The sequence below is a fragment of the Protopterus annectens genome, chromosome 6.part1 (genome assembly GCF_019279795.1).
Source record: "Protopterus annectens isolate FY-2018-M chromosome 6.part1, PAN1.0, whole genome shotgun sequence".
Taxonomy (NCBI): Eukaryota; Metazoa; Chordata; order Ceratodontiformes; family Protopteridae; genus Protopterus; species Protopterus annectens.
The window spans coordinates 275,565,455-275,582,658 of record NC_056738.1 but is presented as its reverse complement, the minus strand read 5'-3'; the positions used below and the strand labels follow the sequence as shown (position 1 = coordinate 275,582,658).

Below are 17,204 nucleotides of genomic sequence, written 5' to 3'. Positions count from 1 at the left end.
TCCTTTAGTGAATCCACTGGCATCTGCGGACCTGTGATCCCCTGTGGTGACCCCTAATGGGAGAAGCCGAAAGACATTGCTCCAGTCCTCCTTTAGTGAATCCATGTTGATGGATATCACCATACTTCCCATCCCCCATCCGTAGGTTATACAGGAACACCCTTTTAACAACCTTATCCTCAATATTAGGCAGACATATTTGTCTATAATTTTCCATCAAGCTAGAAATACCTACTTCTGAACTGGTATAAATCTGGCCACCTTCCATTGCACTGGCATATAGTCACAAATAAGGGATTGTTGAAATAATATTAATAACAGGGTGATCACTGACTCTTTGATGTTATACAGAAATGATTCATTAAGGCCATCAGGACCTAGGGTTGTGTACTTTTTTATCTTATTTAGTGCATTCAGCATCCACACCTTCTCAATGAACTTATCTTAGGTGCTTCCAAGTCTCCGTCAAGAGGTGTGTTCCTGTTCCTCCTCTCATACCCACTTTTATAAAGATGGTCACTCCCATCATTTCCATACTCTGTCATTCCTTAAGAAAACACCCTGGTATATCCAGGTCCTACCTCTTCTTATCAATGTCTCATGATTCTGTGATGTAAATGATGTTCAAAAAATAATGGGAGGACAAAGGCCCAAAAATAGGAACAATTTTAAGATTGTGCACTTATAAACTTAGAAAGTTTAAAGAATAGCAGGTTTTGCATTAGCATGCATTTTCCAAAGGGTATGATGTCTGCAATGCAAACGTCTGTCAAGCTTTACTTACTTATATCCTCATTGATTTGCCAGAAAGACAGGCATTTTATGAGAACAGGAACAGCAGAAATACCTGATAGGATTAAATCATCCTCCACAAGGAAGAGTAAACCTGACTGGTAGACATTTGAAATAAATAAACTCTATAACAAAAGGAAAAATTTGCTGTCCAGGACCACGAAGGAGCAGATGCCCAATTGAAGTCAATCTTTCGATAGCCTGAACAAGCAAATAAGAGCACTAGTGAAATTCACCAAAGCAAGCTTAGTGTCCAAATTGGCCACATCTACTAGAGACGATCATAAGGCCTTCTTCACATATGTCCGCAATCTCAATGGAAGCACCCAGAGCTGTTCAAAACTGGTGGTCAACGACACCACATATAGAAATGCCGTAGATATAGTAAGCTTGCTGGCTGACAGATTCAGTGTCCCCCCCATCAGTAAATTAGGACATTCCCAGTACCTTCCCCCTTCGACTTATATCTAGGGAACAAGTCATCACTGCTCTCTCAAAGTCAAAACATACAGCCTCCATTGGACCTGATAAAATCCCAAGCTGCATCCTACATGAACTCAGGCAGTAACTTGCAGCACCATTAGGTGTCCTATTCAACCAAAGCCTGAGTATTGGCTTTGTCCCAGCTGAATGGAGGACAGCCACTGTCATCCTTTTGCACAAAGGTGGAGCGTCCACCGATCTGGGAAATTACAGAACCATCAGCCTAACTAGCCTGATCTGCAAGGCAATGGAACGAATTATCATGGACCTCATTAACAAGGACATTGGGAACGTCGAAATACTCGATCCCACACAGTTTGACTTCATCAAGGGGAGATCATGTCTGTTAAATTTGGTTGACTTCTTTGAGACAGTTACTAAAGCCATGGACGAGGGGAGGATGGTGTACACCGTCTACCTTGACCTGGCCAAAGCCTTCAACAATATTCCCCACTCAGGCATAATAGATAAACTCTCTCAACTAGGCATCATTCCATATGTTACCAGATGGGTAGCTAACTGACTCACTGACAGAACCCACCTAGTCAAAACAGGGGAAGCCACCTCAAGCAGTAGACCCGTAACGTGTGGCAGAAGCCAGGGTTTGGTTTTGGGGCCTTGGTTATTTGGGATACACTTTTCTGAGGTGCAGACCAAAACCAGTGGGCTATGGCTGACCAAGTTTGCAAATGACTGCAAGATGGGCATTGTAATCAAGTCCCCTAGTGATGTGGACATCCTCGAAGAGATTCTTACCCAGACAAATGACTGGTGCCAGAAACATGGCCTCAAGCTGAATACCAAAAAATGCATCATCATCCCCTTTGGGGAGAGTGACGTCCCCACAAGTTAGCACATTAATAACAACATCCTAAGCACGCAATCAGTTGTGAGGGATTTGGGCACCCAGGTTGATAGCAACCTGACTTTTGACCACCATGTTGCTTCCGTTATACAGAAAGCTTTCTCTGTGACCCACCTCATAAGTAAGGGTATCTCATCCAGGGACACGGTCATAACATCCCTGTATTCTTCCCTTATAAGGCCCATTATTAATTACAACATCCATTCGGCATTTACCTCACAATGCACATGCAGCAACTGGACAGACCACAGAGGTTCCTAGCCTGGAGATTCCAGGGCCTCAAAAATCTACCATAAACAGATAGGCCAAAATCCATATCTCTCTACTCTGTTTCATACAGACTCCTCAGAGGTGACCTCAGTTTGGCATACAAGGCGATTGCGGACCCTGCCTTGATGGGACTGCGGCATATTTCCAATTCAAACTCCACTCGAGTAATCTGCATGCACAGCCTCAACCTGGTCTGTGACATCAATAGGACTTGTTGGCGGAACAGATTTGTGTCCTAGAGAATCCCCCATCTGTGGAATAGACTCCCTCTCCATGTCAAGCAGAGTACCTCTTTACCTTTTTTTAAGCGCAACCTGGATAACTGGATAAGAAACAGAAAATACATCCCTGGGATTCCACCCATGTCCCTGCTGGACAGGGGCATCGGGTGCTGACTTGTCTAAACATGGGCTAAACTCTTGGCTAAGTTTATAAGGGGCCCAGGGTCAATAGACTAGTAACTTGTACTAAAACTGTACCAGGAATGCAAGACACTGCTGGACAATTTAAACGGTTTTAAAATACTACAAAATAAATGTGGTACTTGGAGATGATACTTAGGATACTAAAGGCTTAAGACTTCTATGTTTAAGAGAGTCAGGATCAAACTCTGACACTAGAGGCCAAGGCAGCCCTGGTGCTTTGCTATTTTATACATGGAAAGGGAGATGATTCCTGGTACTTGAAGAAAGAGATTGGCAGTATCACAACAATTCTTCTGAAAAAAAAAAAAAAACAATATGACAAAGATGGCTTCACCGTTATGCTTACAGTTAGGAGATAGAAAAGTATGAGGAAGATCTGTAAGTTAAAGAAAGAAAGAAACACTAACTATATTTAACATCACACTTTGGGGTACTCCATATTCTGTTATATAGCTACAAGACAGTGTTTGTGCTGTATGTGCAATATATTATGCTGGTCATATTGGACATGGCAGATAGCACCACACTCGTCATAGTGTGAGTATATTTTATTTTTAAAGTAAAGGTTTTGCTTCACCCAAAACTCCTCTTGGCATCTCTTTTTGCTGTAGAGAAACTATTCTTCAGCAGAACAACTGAGCACTTCATTTCAGACAAGCCACGCATGGAAAGAGTGCAAAGTCCTTTTTTATTAGGGGCCTACAGGGTTCTTGCCGTTGAATTACTCAGAGGAAGCACTAAGCCTTGTGTAAAGACCCAGTGTGAATGCTGTTATTTCTTAGCATGTATTGTCTGATAGTGCCAAAAACAGGTATCAATCACTAGGTTTAACATTTCTGGTTTGACAGTATTTTAATGCCACTGGCAATAAAATATAGCATTACATCTCTTCTAAAGCTCACAGAATGTTATAATTTTATTATATAGCAATGGAATCTGTCTTCTACAATCTTCATTCCAACCTAGATGAAAAGAAAGTGGAAGACAGGTGATGTCCTGCAAGTGATAAAATGCCAAGGTGGATACACAGTTCTTGTGGGGCACACAAAAGCTGGAACATAATCACATTTAACAAAGCGGTACAAGTGCTGTCAGCATGAACATTAGAATGAAAAGTAGCAATAAGTGTCACTATCATATCAGGAAGTGCACAGATACAAATATGAACACATTATGCAGCCTTGTGGCAATAGCACATGAGCTACAATATACAACAGTACAGAATGTTTATGGAAATATTGATGCACTCTGCAAACAGAGCACCTTACATCGTTAGCAAGAAATGGAATATGCTGGCTGGCAAACAACTTACCATGCATATTATCACAAGCAAAACAGTCTGCTTTGTTTAAATTAATCAGAAGTTTTCTTATTTGATAATAAGAACAAAAGCATTTTTTTGAGAAAAGACCATTTAAAGAACAAAAATATTTTCCTAACCACATGGGAGAAATCTGATACAAGGTGTTTGTCAGAATTTAAACAACGGAAGTCTTTTTTCAACCTTCCTTATTCAACCAGGACCAAAGTGTGCATTTTTTTTAATTCTGCTTTATCATCTTTGAAATATCATGCTTTTTTTTCTTTTTTAATAATAAATGACAGAAAGAAATAGAATAAATTCAACTTAATGAGAAAAATTTCAGCTACACCGAGAAACAGGGGAAATCTATTAAACAGCCTTCAGTATGCCTGCAGCATCTTAAGTAGCAGGGGAGCCCAGCATTTCACATATACTCCCTTCCACTTGAGTATCTTTTTATCTTAGCAGCTGCTCACAAAAAACAGTAAACAAATCTTTAAAATGGCCAGACATGCAGTCTGAAAATCCATTGGTAGCTTGGCCTTGGAGAATGTTATAGTACTTTGCTGGAAGTGCTTTTTTATTCCTTAGATACACAGTCGTGAAAGCAAGAAAATATTTAAAAAAAAAAAAAAATCAGACACAAAAAGCAGCCCCGTGAGATGGTGAGGGGTTGGAACACTGTACGGTGATGATTCACATATCTGAAAATCATATTTTACTATAAGATTCCTTGCTCTCAGCAGCAAAAGTAGGAAAGCAAACAAATATCAGCTCATCTCCAATCCACACACCATATGTAATACACATTGTTCTATATTCTTGATGGTAAAAGAACTACTCACAGTACACAAACAAGTATGTACAATTGTCTAAATACATATTACCAGTCACTGTGATGTTTGTACACCATACATTGATGGGATTCATTTTCAAAATGTGATTACTTAACCTAAATAGAACCTGTTGGTGATACAGACGTGCATCCTAGAGAATTTCTCATTTAAGAAATAGATTCCCATTAGATATAAAGCAAAGTAACTCCCTAATCCTCTTTAAGTGCAATCTGGATGAATGGATGGGCAACTGTAAATACACTCTAGGAATGGACCCTCAAGGGTCTAGACAAGGAATAAATTAGTCAGGGTAGCTATGATTTGGAATATTGCGGAAGATTACTAATGGTCCTCTGGATCAACAGTCTAATTTTGAACTATAATGCTGTGTCCACAGGAGACACGGTAATGGTAGTTTTCTAAAAAGGATCTAAACTTAGCCAAAACTCAATCAGACTAAGCATTTGCAAACAAAAAGTAGATAAATGCACAGATTCTGTAAATGCAAAGAAATGTATTAAACATGGATCTAACCAACCAGTTTTATTGTACACAGGGATAAAACCTTGAGTGTCACCAAGATGATGTGGGATTGACTAGTGAGCTGGATGTTATGGAGCTGAATGGGGGGAGGTGAGTGACGAGCCATACTCTGGTCACTCATAAGGTAAAGACAGTCTAGGCCACTGCAGAGCCAACACCTAATGGGGACACATGGGTGGACTGCAAGCAGTAAATGGACATGTGCATTTGTCTCTGCCAAGCCGTGTCTGCAAGGTAGCCCTCATCAGAACCATTGTTAGGTCATCCAGGTGCCCTGGGCAGCTCCCACAACTGGTACCTCCTTCAAACATAAGTTAAGGACATTAAAAAGTCTTCAGAAAAAAAGCTAAAACAAAAGAAAGTTATTTCTTCTGTAGTTAAAAAAAGTCTTCCACTCAAAACTGTTTAAAATGTAACTGCATCAAACTCCTTGCTACAACAGTAGCAAGCTGTTTACCACAAAACTACAGTTACTGACGTGAAGAGCTCTGCAAATGCTTTCATTAAAGAAGTTGCAATATCCTGTCTGACTACTTATATGAATGCAAGTACTGCACTAGTACTCCAGTGAAAATTACCAATCCTGTGCCGATCTTGCTCAGGACAGCCAGACCCTTTGGTAGTCATAGCTGGGAACCACACGAAGCATGTGGTAGAATGTACATGCTCACAGGAAATGGCATAATAGACCAAATTAAAGGCTTTGAAAAGGTCAAGAAACATGGTTGTTGCAGAGTTGCCTTTTTCGAGATTACTGATGATGTGATTAGCAGGTCTTGTAATTGCAACTGCCATGCTGTCACCTTAAGCTATATCATGGGCCTCCTGCATATCCACAAAACAAACAGCACCAGAACTACTCATTCTAAAGACTTAAGCCTTGCCTGTGATATAAATAGGACCTGCTGATGAGACAGGTATGTATCCCAGAGACTACCCTCTCTCTGGAACAGGCTTCCTATCCATGTGAAGCAGAGTTCCTCCCTAACCCAATTCAAGTGTATCCTGGACAATTGGATGGGGAACAGGATATTCATATCTGGCTTGACACCTATATCTCTAATGAAGACAGGCAACCTGTACATGGTTCATCTCCCACGCTCCTCCTTGTAAATGTTTCATCTCCCAAGCCTCTGCTTATACTTATCAAGGGTACCAGAACTTGTCAGAGATTTGGGATGCATGGCTAGGCTTAAAAAGGCCCTTGTGATCGTTAGCCTAGTACATACCTATGAACCTATGACTGAGTATTTTTTCCAGTTATAAAGTGTGTTAAGTGGTCAAGCATAACTCATTCTAGGTCTATTCAAAAGGGGCTGCGGATGCTAAGTAAACAGAAGTTTTTCCATTTTAGAGATATCCAAACTTTCGGATGCAAAGGGGATTTTACGTTTTTCCTTGTATCTGTGAAAATATTTCTCTGCACATGTAATAGCATAAGTGGACAGACTATTTTAGAAGCAATGAGTACACTGGATGTAAGGTATCAGACGATGAAATATCAAGAGTTTTTGTCTTGAGTAGGATATGTCTACAATATTTATGGTAGTGGGCTTCAGATGGAATATGGAATACTCTATCCATGCAAATACGTAGGGTATTGTGACAACTTAGGCGTCCTTAATTGGTATTAGTTTGTCCATTCGTTAATAATAGTTTAATAGGATATTGCGATAACTTGGGCTTTACTGATTGGTATTAGTTTACGTACTGGTTGATATTACTTTAATAGGGAATTACGGCAACCTGGACATCACTGATTGGTATTAGTTTAACCACTGGTCGATACTAGTTTAACAGGGCATTGTGACAACCTGGGTGTCATTGACTGGTATTAGTTTACATACTGGTTAATATTAGTTTAGTAAGGTATTGCAACACCTTGGCCATCACTGTGGTATTAGTTTAACCAGTGGTTGATACTAGTTTAATAGGGTATTGCGACAACTTCGGTGTCACTGATTGGTATTAGTTTACATACTGGTTGATATTAGTTTAGTAAGATATTGCGACACCTTGGGTGTCACTGATTGGTATTAGTTTAACCAATGGTTGATATTCGTTTATCTGTCAGAGCAGGAGGATCAAGGATGTTCTCAATGGAAAACAGCCTTTTCTACAGTAAATAACTTGATGCTGCTACTCTGTTTAAAAAGCAACTTTTTCTATTCTCAAAAAGAGATTATATTTCCTAAGATGTATTTTATAGTTACGGCCATATATTGTATTACTATTATTGTTATTATTAACTGAGACAACTAGCTACCACATTTCTAAAAAAGAGTGAAGCATCCACTCCTTGCTTGAGTGAAATGGTATTTTTCTGGGATAAAAAGGAAAGGAAGGAAGGTCTGTCCACCATTTTAAGTAGAAGAAACCAAATATCGCTAGGTCAAAATTGTGCTATCAGAATCATGTGGTAACCATTCTTAAAGTTTTAAGAAGGACTCTTTGAACGAGAGGAATGGACACAAATATGTTAATGAACCACTTTTTCATGACCGAAACAATATAGCTGAGTACAGTAACCAATACATGGCCTCCTGAGCAGAAGGTTGGAAGCTTAGCATTTGTAAGTCCTGTAACGTGATCTGCCGTATCACTCTTCAGGGACCTTCTGTCTGATCTCTCATTCATAATATAAAACAATCATCAGCGTCCTGCTTACAGTCAGAAAGCTGATTAGACTTTCCTCATCATCAAGCACAGAGCCCTAGAGTGTGTTCCTCACTCCCATGTTGTTCATACAAATCATCAAAAAACCCTGGGAGAATATGGTCCTTAAAGAACTAAACTATCAAAATGCAATGCGACTGACCCTCCTGATACTGGGGTATCCAGTTGATCAAGTAAGAAAAGATGTACCCCACTCCTGTCAGAAAACATTTGGGGTGTAAGCTAAGCGAATAGCATTTCCTAGGTGCTTACTCCAACTTTAGTTCTCATGAACTGCAGGGGACACTGAATCAACTAATCTAAACAGCCACAGCAGTGGATCATGTAGTCCAATAGTGATCACTGGGATGACCTCAAGAACAGAAGAGCAAGGTGTCCAGCTGAGAAGACTGCTCTCACAAGTATCAGAGGTCTAATGAAGGACCTAGTTATGAACTCTGGGTTAACAGACAGAGGAATTATAGTATCCTTAACAAATGTAATATTTTTCAAGGCGAAGACATCTTCCTTCCAAGAAATCCAAGGTCAACCTCAAAAACTGTAATAGCTGAGTGAGGATCAAAGTAGACTCTTGTAAGTTCACTTTGAACAGCAGAAAATGAAATAAAAAAGTCAAGTGTTTTGTTGGGAAGCACTTGTAGGAAAGTGTATGATGGAGCAGCTGTGAGCAAATCATACAGATAAAAGAAGACAAACATTTCTTGCCTGGAGACAGCTATCACTGCAGTTTTTAGCACGCTGAAAAAATACATAGGAAAGGAAAAACAAACAAAGATAAAGGTTAAAGTCTTAAACTGAAAATTCTCATTCCCAGGATGAAAAAGAGAAACCTCTGATGGAAAAGTGTTCTGAATGCCTACAGTATAAAAGTATTCTCTGTTCAAGTACTGTAACAAAGTAACACATCCGGAACATTTGACATCTTCACCTTTTTTGAAATGAAGGAAATTACTGAAATTCTCTAACCATAAAATGGAGCGAAGACTGCACAGCTTTTGGAAAATTAAGAAAAACACAGGAGTAAGATAAGACCTCTCACACAACCACTTCAGATACAAGCTTTATAGCTCTGTTGAGCAGGACAAACTAACCTGCAGTGACAGAGTGTGACAGACAGGTCAGAAAATGTAAGGTGTGCTCCCTCTTCAACAGATGGATTGCCAACGAACCTAATGTTACAGTTCTTGACACTTGAGTATTGAGAGAGTAAGGTCACTAATTGCCTCTTGTTAGACTACACAAAAGGGCATAGTCAAGGAATTAAAGCTGGTAGTGACTTCCCTGGCTAGTATTCCAAAAGGCTTGAATTGATCACTCCTGACCATCTAGGGCTGGGTAAAACTGACATGAATCCTCAAGGAAATGCTCTTTGTACCTCATGAGGTAAGATTATGCACTGAATGCAGAATTACCTCTAGGGTCTTATACAAACCAAGGTAAATTCCTGTCCCCTGACCTTCAGCTAGCTTAGATGTGAGGACTTGGATATCCTTATCAAAGAGTTGAAGATCAAACGGAGTTCACCATCTTCTCCTGAACCTCATTAGAAAACTGTAAATCTCACAAATGTAGATAATAGCCATCTGTGATGTCATTGTACAAGCCTGGGTATCGGCAATATCATAAGTGGATTTCAGGAGTTATCTATAGGTCTTCTCCCACTCTTTTATATTAGCTAAGTGCCTGGTTATAGACTTGGAGTGAAGCAGCACTCCAGTCAAGTAAATGATCCTCTTTAAGCAAGTTACCCCAATATTGGGTAGACATGCCCCACGTACTGCATAAGATGGAGCAAGTAATAATTAATGCTGCACAGATTCAGTCTGGCCAAAGCTTATACTGTATATAACAGTTATGTAAATGCTTGGATTCACTAGTCAAGGGCAGTGTTTGCATATCCTCTGGTATTTGTGAGATATAACAGCCATCATTACTGAAAAAGCAATAAGTTAACATTCCAGAAAAGTATACTGTTTTTTGATAAATACTTCTCATTTAATTGTGGGCAGTCATTTGAACATGAATTGGCATCCTCCGTATCTACGTCATACTTGACAAAAAAAAAGAGAGACTCTGCATGGGAATGGGGGTAGTGATGTGCAGATACTGGCTCTGATGGACCTTCTTCTTACTAATATAATTATTTTGAACCCCAAAGCCTGGATGACTCTGTGGGAAAACTTTCTGAAGGCTGGATCTTTAGGCAAGTAAGATGATTCCCCGGCTTCTTTCGTTCAGATGACAAAGAAAAAGAAGAAAAGGTAGATGTCATTAATATGTCACCTCCATCAAAGAAATGGCAACAAACTAATCTTGGCCCTCTTCTTCCTCTCCTTACTCCTCATCCTTGACCTCTTACAAAAGAAATGTCACATGACCTCTGATAGAGTGAAGCATCTTTTCAATGTCAACAAAAAGCCTACAAGAAATCTTAGACCATTCTTGCAACTTTTTAGATGAATATGAAGAAGACATAGCCAAATGAATGAATTCTCCCTATAGCCCCTAGGAACTCTTAGAGGTCCCAGACAGATGTCAATGGAACCCAGAGTTCATTAAAGGTTCCAACATCAATGGGGTGAAATTACTTCTGAGACATGTTCCCTGGCTCTAAAAGGACAGATGAATACTTCATGGGTGACTTTTTAGTAAAGCCAACTAACAAAGGGATTTGCTACCATACCAATTTAAACCATCATAGATAAAAGCTGAGGGGGGAAATAACCTGTCAAAGGAGCAGAAAGTTACATTACTGTCTGATTCCAGAATATTTTGTCGAAGCACTCAAAGAAGAGCAGTTTAGATATAGTTACATTAAATTTCACTGAGTGTTTTCCCAGTGCCATTCTTCTTATTCAAAACAGATATGTCTGAGTGACAGAAGACATGTTCGCTACAGTCAGATGTCTTCTATTTGTGAGGATTACTTCTATCTACTGAGTAGTGCCAGTGGTGTTTATAGCACTGCCCTAAAGATCAACAGCTCCCATAGTGTTTCTTCCAAATGGAGTAAAAAGGACTCAGAATTTGCAAGGAAGAATACAGTCACTGCTAGTATCAGAGAAACATGGGAAAGTGCAAGGGTGTAGACAATATGACTAATGGTTTGCCAACTTCCAGAAGTACTGAAAACATGTTCTACCCAGAATTTTGTTACTGGGGCAACTGTAGCTACATCAACAGGGGGAGGTGGACTACATTCTGTTTACAATGTTTAAAATTGTTTACAATGACACTGCAGCCATGGAAAACAGTGGCCTGACTACCATACTAGCAGAAGATGAGGTAATAAGGTGGCCAGCTTCTCCCTTCTTAATGAAACAGTACAAATGCCTTACTACAAGACTACAGAACTTTTGCTGCCAGTCACAAATCAATGGTCAAATGTGGCCATCACTTTCAATTGCAAACAAATAGCATTTTGGGATATCCAAAACATCTGTATCAGTGCATCAGCTCAGATGTGTACAACTCTTATAGATGTGCTTATGCCATATAACAATGTATATATCTGGAGAAGAGAAGCAAGCTTCTACAGGAACTGAATTTGCTATTATAGAATATTATGTACTCAGAAAGAAATACAAAAAGGGGAAACTATCTGTTCGGCTCCAGGTGTTCTCTTTGAGTGCACAATACCTAGTCTTACGAACAGCAAGAAACTGTAAGTAAAACAAAACACAGGCTTCATTTTGTTATTCATCTTTCTGGTCTGAAAGCTTTCTCCCACCTTGAGTATTTCTGCATGCACAGTGTATGTAGTGTAATATTATTTAAGTTTGATGGATTCTTACTGCCCTCAAGTGGCAACTGCCTGCTATTAGAATGTGTGTGTGGTTTACTTGACAATGCATTTAAGCAGGGCAAATCATGATGCTTTTTTTCAGTAAGAGAAAAATGGTTCAGTAGCTAGCTAATTTAAATATAACCTTGTTTACTTATAGCAAAGTCTAGAATACTTCTGTGAAGCTACTGTTCTTAATATATCACATAATTTTTGTGGCTATGTTTTGCACACTTCCATGTGAAAGCAGTTTTAGACATTTGCACTATTTACTTATGTCAAAATATTTATAAATCACACAGTGACTGGGGATGTAGCAGTAAGTTAAAATAATCCTACACTTTTCATATTATGCATAACACTACAGGCTAAAATGTAAACTGCATTAGTATCTTTTAAGCCAGAGAGGCGAGATTGCGTTGGTTTGGACATGTGCTGAGGAGGGATGCTGGGTATATTGGGAAAATGATGCTAAGGATGGAGCTGCCAGGTAAGAGGAAAAGAGGAAAGCCTAAGATTAGGTTTATGGATGTGGTGAGAAAGGACATGCAGGTGACAAAGCAAGATGCAGAGGACAGGAAGAAATGGAAACAGATGATCCGCTGTGGTAACCTGTAATGGAAACAGCCGAAAGAGAAGAAGATTAGTATCTTTTAAATGTTGACGTCCAATAATAATCCAGAAAACAATGCATTCTTAACTCCTTAGAAGTAGTTTACAAATATGTCTAAAGGAGAAAATGCTGTTAGCTTAAAATGGCTTTCAGCTACATATCATCATTTTCAAAGCAATGACAGAAACTTAAACAAGAAGCCAACAAAAAGTTCTCAGAATGCCCACTGTGTATTCTGTATCCTAACAGGTCTACTATTAGCGAACTACACTGCTCGGAGTGAGAGCTCCAAGCAACACTAAGTGATGTAAATACACCACTGACTGCAATAAGCATATAGATTCAAGATTAATGCTTACCATGCAGGGAGAACAGAATTAAAATTTATAGTTCATCAAAGTAGAGTAAGCCAGTCTGTACTAACAATCATCTTTTACATCTACTGCTTGCTGTATTACCATACCAAAGGTAATTTTTTGATGTTTGAAAAAATGTGCCTATGCCGGTATCAAGTCTGAGATACACAGCCCTTCCTGAGCATGCATCATACAGACAAAACACCCTACATGAAACGCATGCACACCATGGGTGAAAGATATTATTTTGTAAGTGCTCAGCTCTAAGTCTGGCTGTAAGGTGCTTATGAATGGAATACAGCTTTAGTTCTTAGGCTGCAGCTGTTAAACAAAGGCCGCCTCATTGGGTATTGGTTTCCATCATATGTTATAGTTCTTAGGCCAAGGATGTTAAAAAATGCCTCCTCCCTGGGTATTTGTCTCCATCATATGTTATAGCACTTAGGCAATGAATATTAACAAGTGCCTCCTCCTTGGGTTTTTGTCTTCATCATATATTATAGTTCTTAGGCCATGGATGTTAACAAGTGACTTCTCTTTGGGTATTTTTCTCCATCACATCCGCGGTGGTGGTGCTGCGGTAGCGTTGTCGCCTCCCAGCAAGACGTTGTCCCGTTCGATTCTCAGCTAGAGCATCTTCTGTGGAGACATGCGTGAATGGGTGTACCTTCGTTGAAGGTTGTGAGTTAGGGCCGGCAACTCAGCACGTAAAAATCAACTGCCAATTATTAGCAGACCGGAGTTCCATTGTGGCGACCCCTAACCAGGAAAAGCCGAAAGAAACAACAACATGTTACAGTACTTAGGCCATGAATGCTAACAAATGCCTCCTCCTTGGGTATTTGTCTCCATCATATGGATGTTAACAAGTGCATCCCACTTGCACATTAACCCCATCACAGGATACAGTTAAACATGGAAGTGAAGCAGTCACGTGGCATTTTATGAGTGTCTGTGAACAGCACTTGTTTACATTATTATACTGAAAAAATAATTCACCTGTATTTTACAATTCCATCAAGTGCAGCTAACAAATACCATGGCAAAAACACAGAATATTTTAATGGCATATACTACCTAAATGACTGGCTGTGGCTGAGGCAAGCTCAGTGGTGTAAAGCTTTTATCCTTGACTACTCCCCGAACAACCCAAACACTACAGTAGCCAGCTAAGAATGGACAGGAGTGAGTGGCTAAAGACTGCTCAGCAGGAAGGAACCCAGAGTCATGCTACAGCAACACCATGTTGTAGAAGGCCTGGAAGTACCAATCCTGTGACAGGGACTTTGGAGAGAGTGAGCCTACCAAAACAAGTGCACAAAACTTCAGATCAGTGTTGTCAATATGCAGAAGCATGCTCCAGCAATGCCTTAGTGTAGTGGGCATTGTACCATGCTGTCCAATAAATAGGGGATTTGTTAGAAATCATCCAGAAAAAAATCACCTAACCCAGATGGGTGATGACCACAAGTCACAGCTCCTACACCCTCCCCACACACACGTGTACCTGAAGGCATGATTATATATGATACTTTGATCATTAGTAGAGTAGTTTTCTTTAAGAAGGCTGCTTTTAAAGCATCTGTTTAGCGCTTTGTTACAGCTAGTGCTCCAAAGTTTCCTATTTTTTTTTTTGGGGGGGGGTGGACAGCTTTGGAAGGGGAAGGTGATATCACAGAGTTCTTTGTCAAAGCACTGCTATGAAGTAGAGTTGGTGAGATATAGTGACTGCTGCATGGAATGAAGGGGAAATTCAAATGTTTAGTGCTGCTTTTCAGCCCCTTACTGTTAACGTTAGTAAGTGTCCAAGTACTTTACATATTTCTCTAATTTTAGTATTTTCATCTGTGGGATGAATACTGCCTTCAAGCTGTGTGTAAATATGGGTAGGGAAGAGAGCCAGTCAGGATGTTTTACTTGGTGATCACATATTCAAGTGTCTCATTGGTCAGAATTAACTGCGGATGTTAAATATAATTTGATCTTTGTTACTTAATGTTTGAGAATGGTTTTGACATTTAAATAATGTATATGTTATTTTTATTTTCATTATTTTCACAGAAAACAGATAATGCCACACGCTGACTGCAAAATGATTTTGTTAGTTCTGTAAGGGGAGCGGTGACCTTCAAAATATAAGAAGTATGGGAGATGAGTGAATGTTGCATTTAAAATAAGTTAAGGCAGGTCAAGAACAATGAGGTAGAAACATTCTTTAAACTTAGGGAAGGATATGGTTGCTTTGTTTTATGGAAAAGAGTGTATTTTATATATATATATATATATATATATATATATATACATACATATATATATATATATATATATATATATATATATATATATATATATATATATATATATATATATATATATATATATATATATATATATATATATATATATATATATATATATATATATATATATATATATATATATATATATATATATATATATATATATACAATCTCTCAAATACTGAAATATCGAATTTCAGTATTTCGAGACTGAATAGTCGAACACCCACATACCCAAAAACACAAAACCGCGAATAGCACAATCGCGACCATACATACATACACACACACACACACACACACACACACACACACACACACAGACACACAAACACACACACAAACACACACCTACCTACCTACACTAAAACAAACAAAACAACAAACAAAAACACAACATAACACACACACACACACACACCTACCCTACCTATAAGCAGGGGGGAAAGCCTCCCTACACCCCCCCAACTTATATATACTAACTCCGAGGTCACACTAAACACACAAAAAACACCACTACACACACTAACATCCCTATCCAATACCCTTAAACAAAGACCACTTACCTAAAACCCCAGATAAATCCACAAATTGCACCGCACGTCACGAACACACCACTATAGCAGATAAAGCATTTCTGTAGTCAACATACTGCAGTTTCACGTAACTGCACTTTCGTGTATTCCGTCTCGACGTACTGAAATTCGGCATTTCAGTACGTCGAGATTCTCTAGTGTTTATATATATATATATATATATATATAGAGAGAGAGAGAGAGAGAGAGATTTCAGATGAGTGATAACTGAATGTAGAAACAGTGGCTTTAGTGGGATATGTGACCTTATAATGTTTGTATGGTTGGAGTGTATCTGGGGAGCTGTATAAAGTTAACGTTACTGTGGGTTGAGATGGCCTATGGCAGCAGAAAATTTCTGCTGTCCCAGGAGAAGAAAAGGTGGACATTTTAATGTCATTCAAGGACAAGGATGGGCTAAGAGAAGAAAACAGCTCTATTTAACCTTAATAAAGGATATCTTTAGAGCCAGGGTAGGAGAGAGGAGAAATGCTGATTAAGATATGTATTAGATCTCCCCCCTTCAGCCTTCTGTTGATTTTCATAGGATCATACGAGGTTACTAGACTATCGACCTGGAGGTCATTTCAAGCATAACTGTTTCATCCCAATGTAATACCAAAGATACTCTAGTCAATATCCAGGATTGTATTTAGTAATGAATTCCCATATCCAGGTGGGTTGTGGGTGCTAGTCCCGGTAAGAACTTATGGTGCCCCATCTACTCATCCAGGTTCACTATGAACAGTGTCATAAAAGTTCTCTGCTTTACATAAATTGGCAGCCTATTCCAAAGATGCATCAATCACTGGGAGACAAATCCATCCCTCCAGCACATCCTATTCAAGTTGCAGGTCATATTTAGATTCCTGGAATGGGTAGCTCTAGTCCTGTTTTATTTATGGATGTGCAGCAGATTCATTAGGTTTGAGTCAGAGAGTGCTCTGATGTCTATATAATACAGAGTAACGTGACAGGGACTTTAGTCAGTCTGTGTAAGGCACATGCTGGAGTCCATTGATCTTTTTTAGAAACCTATGAGGTCTCGCCTATTGCTGCAGGTGCTTTATATGGTACATGCCAAAAGGGGCGTTATAATTATAGGCCTGATTAGTGACGAGTATAGGGGGGTTAAAACCGCCTTTGCTCTAGAGGCAATGCCTTTGCTAATCAAATGTGCTGCATAGAAGGCCTTCCTTACTACAGTAGACATGTGGTAGTCAATGTTAAAATTGCACTCTACTTGTGATCCCTTACCACTTCTTTGGTACACAGGGTACTGTTGTTAATTTGATAGTGTGAAGGGACATTGTTTTTACCAAAGGGAATGATGATGCATTTCTTTACATTCAGTCTGAGACTGTGACTAAGACACCAGTCGTT

At 39.3% G+C, this 17,204-nt stretch overlaps 1 protein-coding gene across 1 annotated transcript in view; it reads right to left on the bottom strand.

Annotated features, from left to right (window-relative positions):
- Nucleotides 1-17,204, bottom strand: part of CPS1 (carbamoyl-phosphate synthase 1) — a 531,928-nt gene that overhangs the window by 211,501 nt on the left and 303,223 nt on the right. The gene's annotated exons all lie outside the window — the stretch shown is intronic.